Source organism: Ursus arctos, unplaced genomic scaffold (genome assembly GCF_023065955.2).
Source record: "Ursus arctos isolate Adak ecotype North America unplaced genomic scaffold, UrsArc2.0 scaffold_1, whole genome shotgun sequence".
NCBI classification, from domain to species: Eukaryota; Metazoa; Chordata; class Mammalia; order Carnivora; family Ursidae; genus Ursus; species Ursus arctos.
Window position 1 is genome coordinate 101414136 of NW_026622763.1, and position 11564 is coordinate 101425699.

Genomic DNA, 11564 nt, shown 5'->3' on the forward strand with positions numbered 1-11564 from the left:
GGTCTGATATGGGGAAGACCTCTGAGGAGCCGACTGGCCACCCACTATAACTGGGACAGCTGTGGCTCTGGCCAGGGGTCTCTGTAGGTCAGGCCCCTGAGGCTCTTTCTTGTATGAAATACCTTGGGATAAGAGGGTACCGAATTTGGGACCCTGCCGCAAAGGATGGCACTCAAATGATGCTGATGAGGGTGACACCAGCACTGGGGGGAGGGGAGGCTGTTCTCTGACGCTGCTGGCCAGCAGGCAGCTGGGCCACTGGGGCCCTGGGGAGACCCAGATGTTGTCTCTTTTCAGCTCACTGCTTCCCAAGGTGGGAGGGGAGACACTGGGGAGGCCACAAGGAGGAGCCAAGGGGCCCTCAGGGTTTACTAAGGAGCAGTCAGGGAGGGCGGCCATCTGTTCCCCAGGTTGCAGGCTTCAGGGAGCAGAATGGGCCACCAGGAGGGGCTTCCCAGCAACGGCCTACAGGGCCACCCTCCAGGCATCACTCCTCCAGAAGCGGGTTCCAGGGGGTCCTGATGAGGGTGCTGAGTAGATAGAGGAAGAGATAGGACTTTGGTGGGGAGGGGGATAGGAGACCTGGAAAAGAGGGTCAGTTCCCAAGGGAAGATGGGAGGGTCTACCCCCCCCCCCCCGGGGCCCCATTCATCTCTCTGCCTGCCTGCCAGAGCGCACCAAAAAGGCCTCAGACCTAGACCACCTGGCAATTTCAAAGCCCTTTCAGGCCCTGGACAAGGACAGAGGGTCCCCATTTTACTGAAACTCTTGTTTTTTACCAAAATCTATGAATCTCAGTTTTTGAGGGTCCTTGGAGTTCCCCTGAAGAGCTGGATGAGAGCCTCAGGAAGGAGACATAGGAGAGGGGTTACAGCCCTGGGAGACTGTCTTTGGGCACTGTTCCCCCAGGGCTCTCACATCTGATCCCCACCACCCCAGCCCTGAGCCAGCTGGAAAGCCCCACTCCCTCCTGGTCCCCCTCCCTCCTCTGGGCTCCCTCTCCCTACCATCCCAGTCCCAAAGCAAAGAGAGCCCCTCCTGCAGGACATCCTACTTCCTGCCTCTGTCACCTGCAAACAGCTCAAAATTCCCCTCCCCAATGAGGAAGCCGAGGTGGCTCCAAGCCACTCTGCACTGGTTCTGGGCACCTGACTCCACATTTATTTGCCGTTGGATCCTTCCCATCCACACTGAAGCTACCAATCCCTCCATGGTAACCTGAGTGCCCTGAGCCCACTGCCCCCTCGGCTCCCTTTCCTCACAGCCACCCTCTTGAAAGAGATGTCCACGCCCAGCTCCACTTCCTCCTCCCTTCCTCAATCCTCAGCCCATGGCCACCCTGAAACCACAAAGGGTGTCTCCGCACTGCCATGTCCAGCTCACCGTCCTCCTTTCTCTGCTCCCACCAGAGTTCACCTCTCTCCCCGTCCAGTCCTGCTGGCAGGTACCTCTGTCTGCCTGGGTCTCAGAGCTGGAATTCTCCCTCCAGAACTAGCAGAGGGCGGGGAGGACGGGGTGCAGAGGAGGGCACTGGTTCAAATAGGCCTCCCTGCCGAACAGCTGGGTGGCCTTGGGCAAGTTCCCTCACCCTCTGTGCCTCAGCTTCCTCAGCCGGCAAGTGGGGAGGGCAACGTGGCAGTGACCTCCCGGGTCTTGTGAGGATCTGGAAGCACATGCCCTCCCTTAGGGCGGGCTGTCCAGGGCCAGATAACCAAGAAGTTTCACAGAGGGCTTCTCAGGGCTTCAGGCAGTTTGGCTGACTTCGGAATCCCAGCACTTCGAGAGGCCAAACACACGTACACACCTGAACATCACTCTTCCTGAGCATAGGGTGGGAACATTCTGAGGGGCTCAGTCATTTGCCCAATTCCCTGTTCTGACCACTGCTGCCACTGCTCCCAGCACACCGAGCTCCGGGCATCTCTACTCAGAACCCAGAGGCCCCTGGGGCAGAAGGGCTGGAGACTGGCAACGGATGGGTTAACTCCTGGCCCGGCTCCTGGATGAGATGCTTCTCAGAGCATGGGACACCCCCCCCCCACTCTCCCAGGCTGTCCCCAGTCCCCAAAGCAGCCGGCACCCCTCCCCTTTCCACACACCCCCCTCCACTCCCTCTTTTCCCAGAGTGACAGAGGGCTCCCCCAGGTGGCCACACGTGCCAAGGCTAGAAGCTGGGGAGCCTGTCTGCAAGGACTCGCTTCAGACATTGTACCCCTTTAGCCCCATCAGTACATCTGCCTGGCCAGACCAGGTGTCCCAATCTGAGGGTGGGAAAATGAGGTCACCCGCCAGCGTGCTCCTGTACGCATGAAACAAGCAGCGTGAGCGGTCTAGGGATGTCAGGTATCCTTAGCCAGCCTATGGCAGTTGCTAGCAGCCATTGTGAACACCCTTGGAGAACTCTCTGCAGGGCCCGGGCCAACCCTCTGTCCCTCACAGGACAGAGAGACATGGGGACAGGAAGCAGAATACAGAGGCCCCGCTAGAAGCCAAAAACATAGCAGCACCAGTAATCACCGCCGTTTATCACCTGCCTTCTGCGCGCCGGTCATCATGCCCTGGCTTTCCATCCACTTCATTTACTTCTCACAACAACCTGGGAAATAGGCACGATGACCACCACTGAGCAGATGAGGAATCTGGGGCCCAGGGAAGGTAGATCCCTCGTCTAAAATGCCCCAGCAGGGTCATACCTGAACCTGAACTCAGACATGTCTGACTCCAATTTCTCGCTCGTAGGCAAGCCTGCTTGGGCATGGGAAGATGATCGGGCGAAACAGCTAGGAGAGACACAGGTACACCCGGGAGATGCTCACGAGTGCGGATGCGCACGTCGGGAGCACACACAGCTGGTGCTCTGGCAGAAGCAAGTGGAACTATGACATTGGAGTCTCACGGGCACAGGGAATGTGGCATGTGAGAGAGGGAGGAGCAAACCGGTCCCCTCCAAGGTGCACACACAGGCCCAGAGTGGCCCGATACCTGGCGATGTGTTCAAGAAGACTCAGACTTTGGGAACTGGTCTTTCAAGAACACGGACACCTGGACACCATGGTGTTCACTAAAATCCAGAAAGTTCCAGTGACAGGTGGCAGCCCCCCTTCAGCTCCCAGGCAGGCTGAGGCTCAGTGTTCTCAGTCCACACAAAGTCCGGAGCTAGCCACACACAAGCAAGGGACACATACATGAATGTGGGCTTGGTCACCCCCCCCCCCACAGACATACATCTGAAAACAGAAACTGCTGTTGCCATGTGTAGACACAGTTGAACTCTCAGCCTCAGGGGCGATAGTCCAGCTCACGCTGACAAATACACAGAACTCTCGGAGAGAAGAGGAAGAAATGTCGAGCTGGCCAGGGGGCTGGAAGTCCCTGCAGCCCCATTGACACATGGGGCCTGAGCCCTGGGATTATCGTGGGTTACAGAGTCTGTCCTCAGGCAGCCTCCTCTTACCTTCCCAGGCCTTGAAATGCTCTTCCGCCCTCCCATTTTAAAGGCTGGGCCAAGGCCTCGAATGCCCAGGATGGCCACAAGGGGGCGCAGGAGCACTGAATAATCCCTTCAACCCAGCCTCCTCCCAGAACCCTCATTCACTGATTCCTAAATATGTAGTAAGCACCCGTTCTCTGCCAGGTGAGAGAACCTGGAGAGTGGAGGGGGAGGGGAAAGATGGTTAGGGCAAGAGAAGAGGCACTTAGCTACGCCTCAGTGGGACTGGAGGTTAGAGGGCGAAGATTTGGTTGGAGAGGCAGGGTCAAAAATAACAGCTAGAATGTACTGAGCACCAACTGTGCTCCAAACTCTTCTAGATTTTGATATGCATTAGCTCCTGTAATCCATAACTGTGTGAACTCGGTTCTCCCATTATTCCACTTTCATTGTGGGTATTGTGGGTGCAGTACGGCAGGAACGATAGTCACTCCATAGAGTTGCTGTAAGGATTAAATGGATCAGTACAAATACGTGCAAAGCACTTGGAACACTGCCCACTTGTTATGCCCAGTTGTGGGAACACATCCCCATTTTACAGATGAGGAAACCAAGGCACAGTTAACAAGGAATGGCCTTGGGGGTGCCTGGGTAGTTCAGTCACTTCAGCGTCCACTCTTGATCTCAGCTCAGGTCTTGATCTCAGGGTTGTGAATTCAAGTCCCGCATTGGGCGTGGAGCCTACTTAATTCAAAACAAAACAAAACAAAAAACAAAACAAAACAAAACAAAATAAGGAATGGCCTCAGGATTCAATCATGAGCAGGCTGGTTCCAGAGTGTGGGCTTACCCACTTATTAGACCCCCTGGTAGGTCCTATCAGGGAGTCCTGGGGGTAGTGGGGAGCCACTAGAGAATTTTGGTAGGTAAGGAATAAGACTTAGTTTGCTTTTCATGCTGGCTGTAGGGGGGGCAGCCTGACGGCAAGGTGACACTGGTCATGTGGAGGCTATCACCATGGTCCCACCACGGTCCCAGGATGGCAGTGGGGGGGGGGGTAGAAAGAAGACAGATAAGACACATTTGAGGGACATTAAGGAAGTAGCCTGAAGGGTCTTGGTGACCAATTTCGTGTCAGAGCTGCGGGGGGAGCAGAGAATGGGGAAGCAGAGTTGGGAGAGGGTAGGACCATGTGGGGCATCTGAAGGGAGAAATCTGTAGGCCCCTGGCCTGCCCTCTGGTCTTGACCTGGGAGAAGGCTCCACACCCTCAGACCTGTACATAAAAAAGAGCCACCCCCAGATTCCTCTGCCCCATCTTTCCTGGAGAGCCTGGGGATGTGTGAGGCCAGGAACCCCGAACTCTGGCTCCCTTCTGTTCAGGGACTAGGGGGCTCTGGACTCCATGGGGATGGCACTTTGCTATCCAGGATGCTGTTCTCTGCCATCCAACTTGGCATCCTGGCCCTTGTCCACGGAGCAGGACCAGGGAGCCTCACCCACCCTCTCTGGCTGCCTATTGCCCATCATGGGACAGGATGAAAACATCGCCTCCTCTCCCACACACACTTTGAGGCTTCAGGCTCACAAAGCTCTGTCTTCTACAGGATCTCATTTAATCCTCACAGCAACCTGGGAGCAGATCCTTATTACCCTGGCTGCACAACTGCAGGAGCCACCTCAGAGGTAAGGGGCTTGCCCTGGGTCACATAGCTTGTGCCTGGGCCACCCCTCTGCCAGGACTTTGGCTGCAAATTGTCAGCTCCTGCGGGGTCCACTTCCAGCCCCACTGGCTCTTGGTGGCCATCTTGGAGAGATGGAGGTCCCTTCACCCCCCAACTTAGGTTTCCGTGCAGAGCCCAGAATGGGGCTGAGAGAGGGGCATGGTTTGGAGTCACCAGGGCTCCCCTGGGAGAACACAGTCCAGCGTCAGTCCCAGCTAGGGAAACCAGGAAAGGAGGGGAACTAGGTGGGTGGGGGAGAGCTTCCCAAAGGGTGGGGGTGGAGTGGGACGTGTCTAGGCAGGCAAGTGGGGACAAAGAAGCTGCCAGGTGTGCAGCCAGCCCCAGCCGCCAGCCCAGATTCAAACGGGGCTGAGGCTGTGATTGGTGGCCCGGGTCCCTCGCCCCACCCCTTCTCTCTCACCTCCCAGGCAGCTGAGAAAGAGGGATGGGGTTGAGAAGGCCCCTCATCATGTAAGTCCTTAAGCAGGAAACCTGGCCTGGCTGGCAGTGAACTCAATTAACTACTTCTCCTACTCCAAGCCCTGCCAGGACCCTGTCTGGAATTCTGGGGCCACCATCAGACTGTGACTCTCCGAGCTGCCAGGTTTGGGTAGACCGGGCTTCAGGTCATCCACCAACCCCTCTTCTGGGGCGTCCTCCAGCCCGCGCCCTCCTCCAGTCCTGAGTGTCTCCTGTTTCCTGACTCCCTCTCCCAGTCCAGCCACGAGGCCCCGGCCAGGCTCCCGCGAGGAGCGGCTTCCTGTGCCCTACCCCATTTCCACGTGGGCAACCTGGCCCTCCCGTGCCCGGGAACCTTGCCCTCCGGGCCTCCCCGCCGGGCGCCGGCGAGGGCCCCGTGTTCGGGCCCTCGGGAACCCGCGCGCAGCTGGGCTGGGGCGGGGCTGGGGGCAGCGAGGTGCACAGGTTGTCTGGCTCCGCGGAGTGCCAGTCGAGGGGGGCTGGGCGGGAATCCGACTCCGGCCTGCGCCCCGCCCCTGGCGCAGATGGCGGGGGCGCAGGCGGGTCCCCGGCGGCCGAACAGGGGTCCAGTTTCGGGCGCGAGGGGCGTGGCGGGCGCGAGGGGCCCGCTGAGGCCGCGGCCAATGACCGCCCGGCCGGGACTTTCCCAGCCACCAATCACGGTCCGGCCTGGCCGCCCCCGCCCCGCCGCGTCCTTTGTTCCCGCTCTCCCGGTGCCCCCCCCCCCCCCCCCCCCCCCCGGCGCGGCCCCCGCAGCGGTGCTCCAGGCCTCCAGCCCTGCGACTTCCGGCCCGCGCGGACCGGGTCGTGTGCCTGCGCCTGTGTACTTGGTGTGTGCGCGCGCGTGTGTGCAGGGCCCACCCCCGCCCGCCCCCGGGACACTCCGTGCCGCCGCGGGGCACAGGCCTGCGGGTGGCCTTGCACGCGCGTGTGCCCGCAGCTGCCCCCAGGGAAGCTCTTTTGAGAGGCTGAACTTTGGCCACGGGCAGGGGATACGCGTGAGCGCCGGGGCCCGGGCAGTGGTCCAGCTCAGGCTGCAACTTTCCTTACACGGCCCTGGTTTTCCTCACACTCTCACGCTTCCGTGCTTGCTGCCTCAGATACGTCCACCTGATGAACTCGAAGTCTTCTTTCCAGGCTTATCTTGGGGGTTGCTTTCTCTTCGACACCCTTGGGAGTCGCAGGTGCCTCTGGTGTCCCCCACTCACGCAGCACGTGGTCCCCTCTGGTCTGGGGTTCTGGCATCTGCAGCAGCCAGGCTCCGAGGGACTCAGACTCAGTAACCCCAAAGCCTGGCAGAGCCCGGTGCTCCATGCATGTCCACTCCAGGGACAGCAACAAGTTGTCATCCCAAATACTTCCACAGTCACACAACACCTTCAGGCCTAATCTTGGTTCCATTTGAGGCTGAGGCTTGTCATTTCAGGCCTGTTATAAGGATTAAAATAGCTAAAATCTTTGAAGAACAGAGTGACTGCCTATAAGGAGCCACCACACCCACTCAGGCAGGCCACTGCCCCTGCCATACCATGGACTTGCCCTCCCCGAGCCCTTGCCACTGACAAGTTTCCAAATCCGGTGGATACTTCTCCCCCACCTCCTCCCCTTCCCCCCACCTCCCTGCCACAGTGCCCTCCCTTGACCTCTGAGCCTTCTGTTCAGGACTCCATCCTCAATTCCCTTCTCCCCTTTTTCCATCTTCGGTGAGCTCATCCACCCCCACAGCTCTACCTGCCCTGGGGCAACCAGTCTCCCGGCTCCCCAGAAACCCCCACCTGGGTATCCCTCAAGCCTCTCAAACCCAATTTGTCTCAAACTCAAGGTCCTAATCCTAACACACCTGCTCCTATATTTGTATCACCGTTGCCAAGGCCAGAGACTTGGGCGTCATCCTTACCCCTCTTGCCCACCATCTACTGTGACCAAGTCTGTGCTTCCAGATCTGGCTGCCCTGCTGCCCTCGGGCCAGCACCTTGGCCCACGCCCTTCTACTTTTTGCCTATTCTCCTCATCAGCCTCCTTGCTCTCTGCCTCCACAGTCTACAGGGCTTGCTGCTTGCAAAGTTCTTTCTCCCACTGTCCTCAGTATCTAGTCCCAACTTCTGGTTATAACTGAGAGGGCCCTGCCATCTGGCCCTGTCTGCCTTCCCATCTCAGCCCTAGGCACCAGGCACACAGAATTACTTCAGTTGAAGCCCTTGACACAGGTTAGAACGTTGGGAGTCGGTCTGCATTCCCAGGGTCCCCTAATGGAAATGGTGCCAGGCAGTAGGACCATCAGAGGAACAGCTAAGTCTGGGAGGTGAACTGGCTCAGCAAACAGGCTCTGCAAACAGGCACACCTGGGTTTGGGTCTTGGCTCTGCACTTGCCCACTCTGTGACTTTGCTCTGTTTCTCATCCTCTCTGGCTCTTGTGTCATGTTCCAGATGAGCTTAATATTGCGTCTTTGAAGGGCTAGAGGAGAATTTAGGACCCAGGGCCAAGAGTGGCCAGGGGCTGCCTCCCCTCTCAGGTACTCCCCAGAGCCTCAGCATCTAAATCACCTGGAAGGAAAGGCAGGGCCTGAGATGGAAAAGCCATTTGGGAGGCATTGGTGAGGAGGGAAGGGGCAGGGGGGAGGGGAGGCCGACAAAAGAGACCAGCTGCTGTTTGCACACAAACCCCAAGTTGATAATGAGTGGAGGGGAGGGGGGCGGGGCGGGGAAATGTCTTGGCAGAAGCCTCTGCCAGCTGAAGTGTCTGCCCAGAACCATTGTGCCCCTCCCTCCACCCCCCCCCCACACTCTGGGCCTGCGCCACTCACACCCAGCGGTACATCTGCTCCTACGACTGCAGCAGGGGAGGGCAGGAAGGACCCAGTCCTGGTGATCTGGCCCCTTCAGCCCAAGGCTCAAATCCTCCCCCTCAGGCCACACACATCCTGAGAGCTGCCCCAGGGAAGCCCACAGGAAAGGCCGGAGCCTAATGGAGCCCAAGGGCGTCTGAGGACTTGGAGCAGGCCCAGACTCCCAGTCTCTGAGTGCCCGGTCAAAATGAAGGCCCTCGGAGAAGCTCTGAGGAACTGGAACTTTGGAGAAGAGTCCTCTACCCCTGGGGCCTACCCCACAGGAATAAGGGTGGGGGTGGGGGGAGGCCCGGGGGCTCACATCAGCCTCTTGGCCCCCAGAAAAGCCAGGAAGATCCCTGGGTGGCCCATAAGACAGGATGCAGATAAACAAGGAAGACCAGCCAGGACCCTGGGTGTCAGGAGTGGGAATTCCCACCACCCCTTGGTCACCCACGCCTGGACAGTGGTGGAAGAGCTTCCTCTCCTGTGGCCCCAGGGCCCTGTTCTATCTATGCCCATCCCTCCCGGCCCCCAGGGTCGGGCTGGCCTATTGGCGTCTTCCCTGGGCAAAGAGTCGCCCGTGCCCGCGGCCGCTCCTGCCGTGTGGGCTGTGGGTGCAGCTGACAGGAGGGTATGCTCCCGCTGCCTCGTGTGCTAGCCTAGCAACCGCTCCCAGGGGCAGGGAGAGGCAGCGCCAGGAGGGGATGGCAGCTCCAGTGCACTCCCCTCCGCCTGCTGCCTCCTCTTTTCCCTCGATGCTCGAGCTCCTGGCCAACACCTGCTCCAGAAGAGGGTCAGCCTTCCCCCAATTCTAAGGACAGAGGCCAGACCGTGGCAAACTGCACATCTCGGGCCTGGGGCTTCTGTGCTTTGCACAAGCAGCAGGGAGGAAACCTTCACCAAGTGGCCACAAGCCCTGGGCCAGAGGATAGTGGTGCGGACTGCCCTTCACTTTCCTTCTCAGCAGCTCACCTCTCCCTCTTTCCAGGCCAGAGTGGGATTGGGTGCAGTGGGAGGGAAGAGAGGGCAGGCCAAGGAGGCAGGAGAGCTGGTCAAAGGCTTGGAGACCAGGATGATAGGGGCCCAGGAGCAGAGTTTCACAGTGAGGAGGAACCATGGGGCTGGGTGACAGAGGGGCCTTGAACGCCAAGGTGACAGGGGTTTATCTGGAATCTGTTGGAGCCACAGAAGATGCTGAGCAAGGAACAAGATGGATAGGGCAGTGGAGAGGTCACGGCCACACACCAGTGAATGGTGGCCAGGTGTGTCTGGATGTGGGGCAGCTGTGGCCCTCAGTAGGGATAACACCAGGGGCCCTGGGGTCAGACAGGTCCGTGTTCCAGTCCAAACCTGGAGCCTCTCTGGGACTCAGCTCTCTCAGCTGTAATTTGGGGGCAACATGAGACCTCCCTGTGGGTCTGTTGGGAGGGTTGGATGATGGGATGCATGTAGGAACTCTCCGGAAAGTGTACTATTGTCACTAGTGGGGAAAAAGAGTGGTTGGAATGGAGGCTCTGGTTCCTGAGACAGAGGGCGGCCTCCACGTGGTCAGAGGGGCACACTGGTGACACTTCCCTTCCTGGTGCGTGTGGGCGCAGCAGCGGTGTATACAGCAAGAATGGCGGTGGGTTCCAGAGGGGTGATGGCTATGTAGCTGGAGTCTAGAATACGGGATGTGCCCTAAGCCCGAGCTCAGCCTGAGCGGGCATGTGGGTAGGCAAGAACAAGGGCTGTTGGAGCGGTGGCCTGCAGGGACACACCACTTGGAGGGTCTCCAGGGCTCCCATGTAAGGGCTGGATATAGGCAGGGTGGGGCCAAGAAGCCAGCACCCCCACAGGGCTATAGACAGTGCAGGGGGCTTGCCATGAAAAGGCCACTGGAGTTTATTTATTTTTTATTTTTTATTTTTTTAAAATATTTTATTTCTTTATTTGACAGAGACAGCCAGCGAGAGAGGGAACACAAGCAGGGGAAGTGGGAGAGGAAGAAGCAGGCTTCCAGCGGAAGAGCCTGACGTGGGGCTCGATCCCAGAACTCTGGGATCACACCCTGAGCCAAAGGCAGACGCTTAACGACTGCGCCACCCAGGCGCCCCAGGTCACTGGAGTTTAGAAAAAGTAAAGCGGTACTTCTCCCATCGGCAGTTGTGTGTGCCCACGGTGTCGAGCCCAAACGAGTGTGTGTTCAGGGAAGTGTTCCCTCAGCTTGATTTCACGAGTAGAGGACCGGCCTCGGCAGGGGGCTTCAGGAGCACCAGGCCCTCAGGCTGGAGAATGCCCACTTAAGACCCTGAGGCCAGGGCTGAGGAGGCCGGCCTGGTGCCACCCTGAGAGGGGACCAGGCTGGCTGGGGCCCAAGGCCTTACCCAGCCTACCCTCCCGGGCCCGGGCCACAGAGGAGGCATTGATGGCAAAAGAGGCGCCCCGAGGCTGCTGCAGCTGGCGCGGCGTGGGCCTCGCTGGGCCTCGCAGAGGGAGCAGTATGTTTCCTGCGGCACCCAGGCCTCCACCGGGCCCCAGGGCACAGCGTCTGAGCAGCTGCGGTCAGTGTGGGTGCCCTGTACATCCTTGTCCCCAGGAACTTCTGTGTAGCAACAACTCTGATCAGGGCCCACACACCCCCAGGAGGAAAAACCACGGGCCTTCCTTCCCAGGTAGGAGGCAGAGAGCTCCCCATCCACCCTCAAGCCCCACAGTGTCTCTGCCCTGGCCAGACTTCTTCAGGGACACTGTCCCCCCGACATACACAGCAGGCAGAATCGGGGCACCTGGGCCTGCCCCCGCCCCCGGGCTTTTCCCCACTGGACTCCCAGTGAACCTTTTCTTTGGCGTGCCCTCACTTCCCTCTCTGATTCTCTGCTCTCTGTGCCCCGAGGCCTCTGCTCGGGCTTGCCTCCTCCATGGAGCATTCTGGGATTGCTCCAGGCCGAGTTACACCCTCACAGGCCTAAATCTCTGATATGGGTGTCATCTTATTCATCAGGCTAGAGCGTAACTGTTCACACACAAAGCTCCTCAGGGATGGAACTCAGCTCGAGATCCTCCTCTCTTTCTCCTCATAGGCACAGAATAAACATCAGAGTGGCCAGTGGCCAGCTCTGC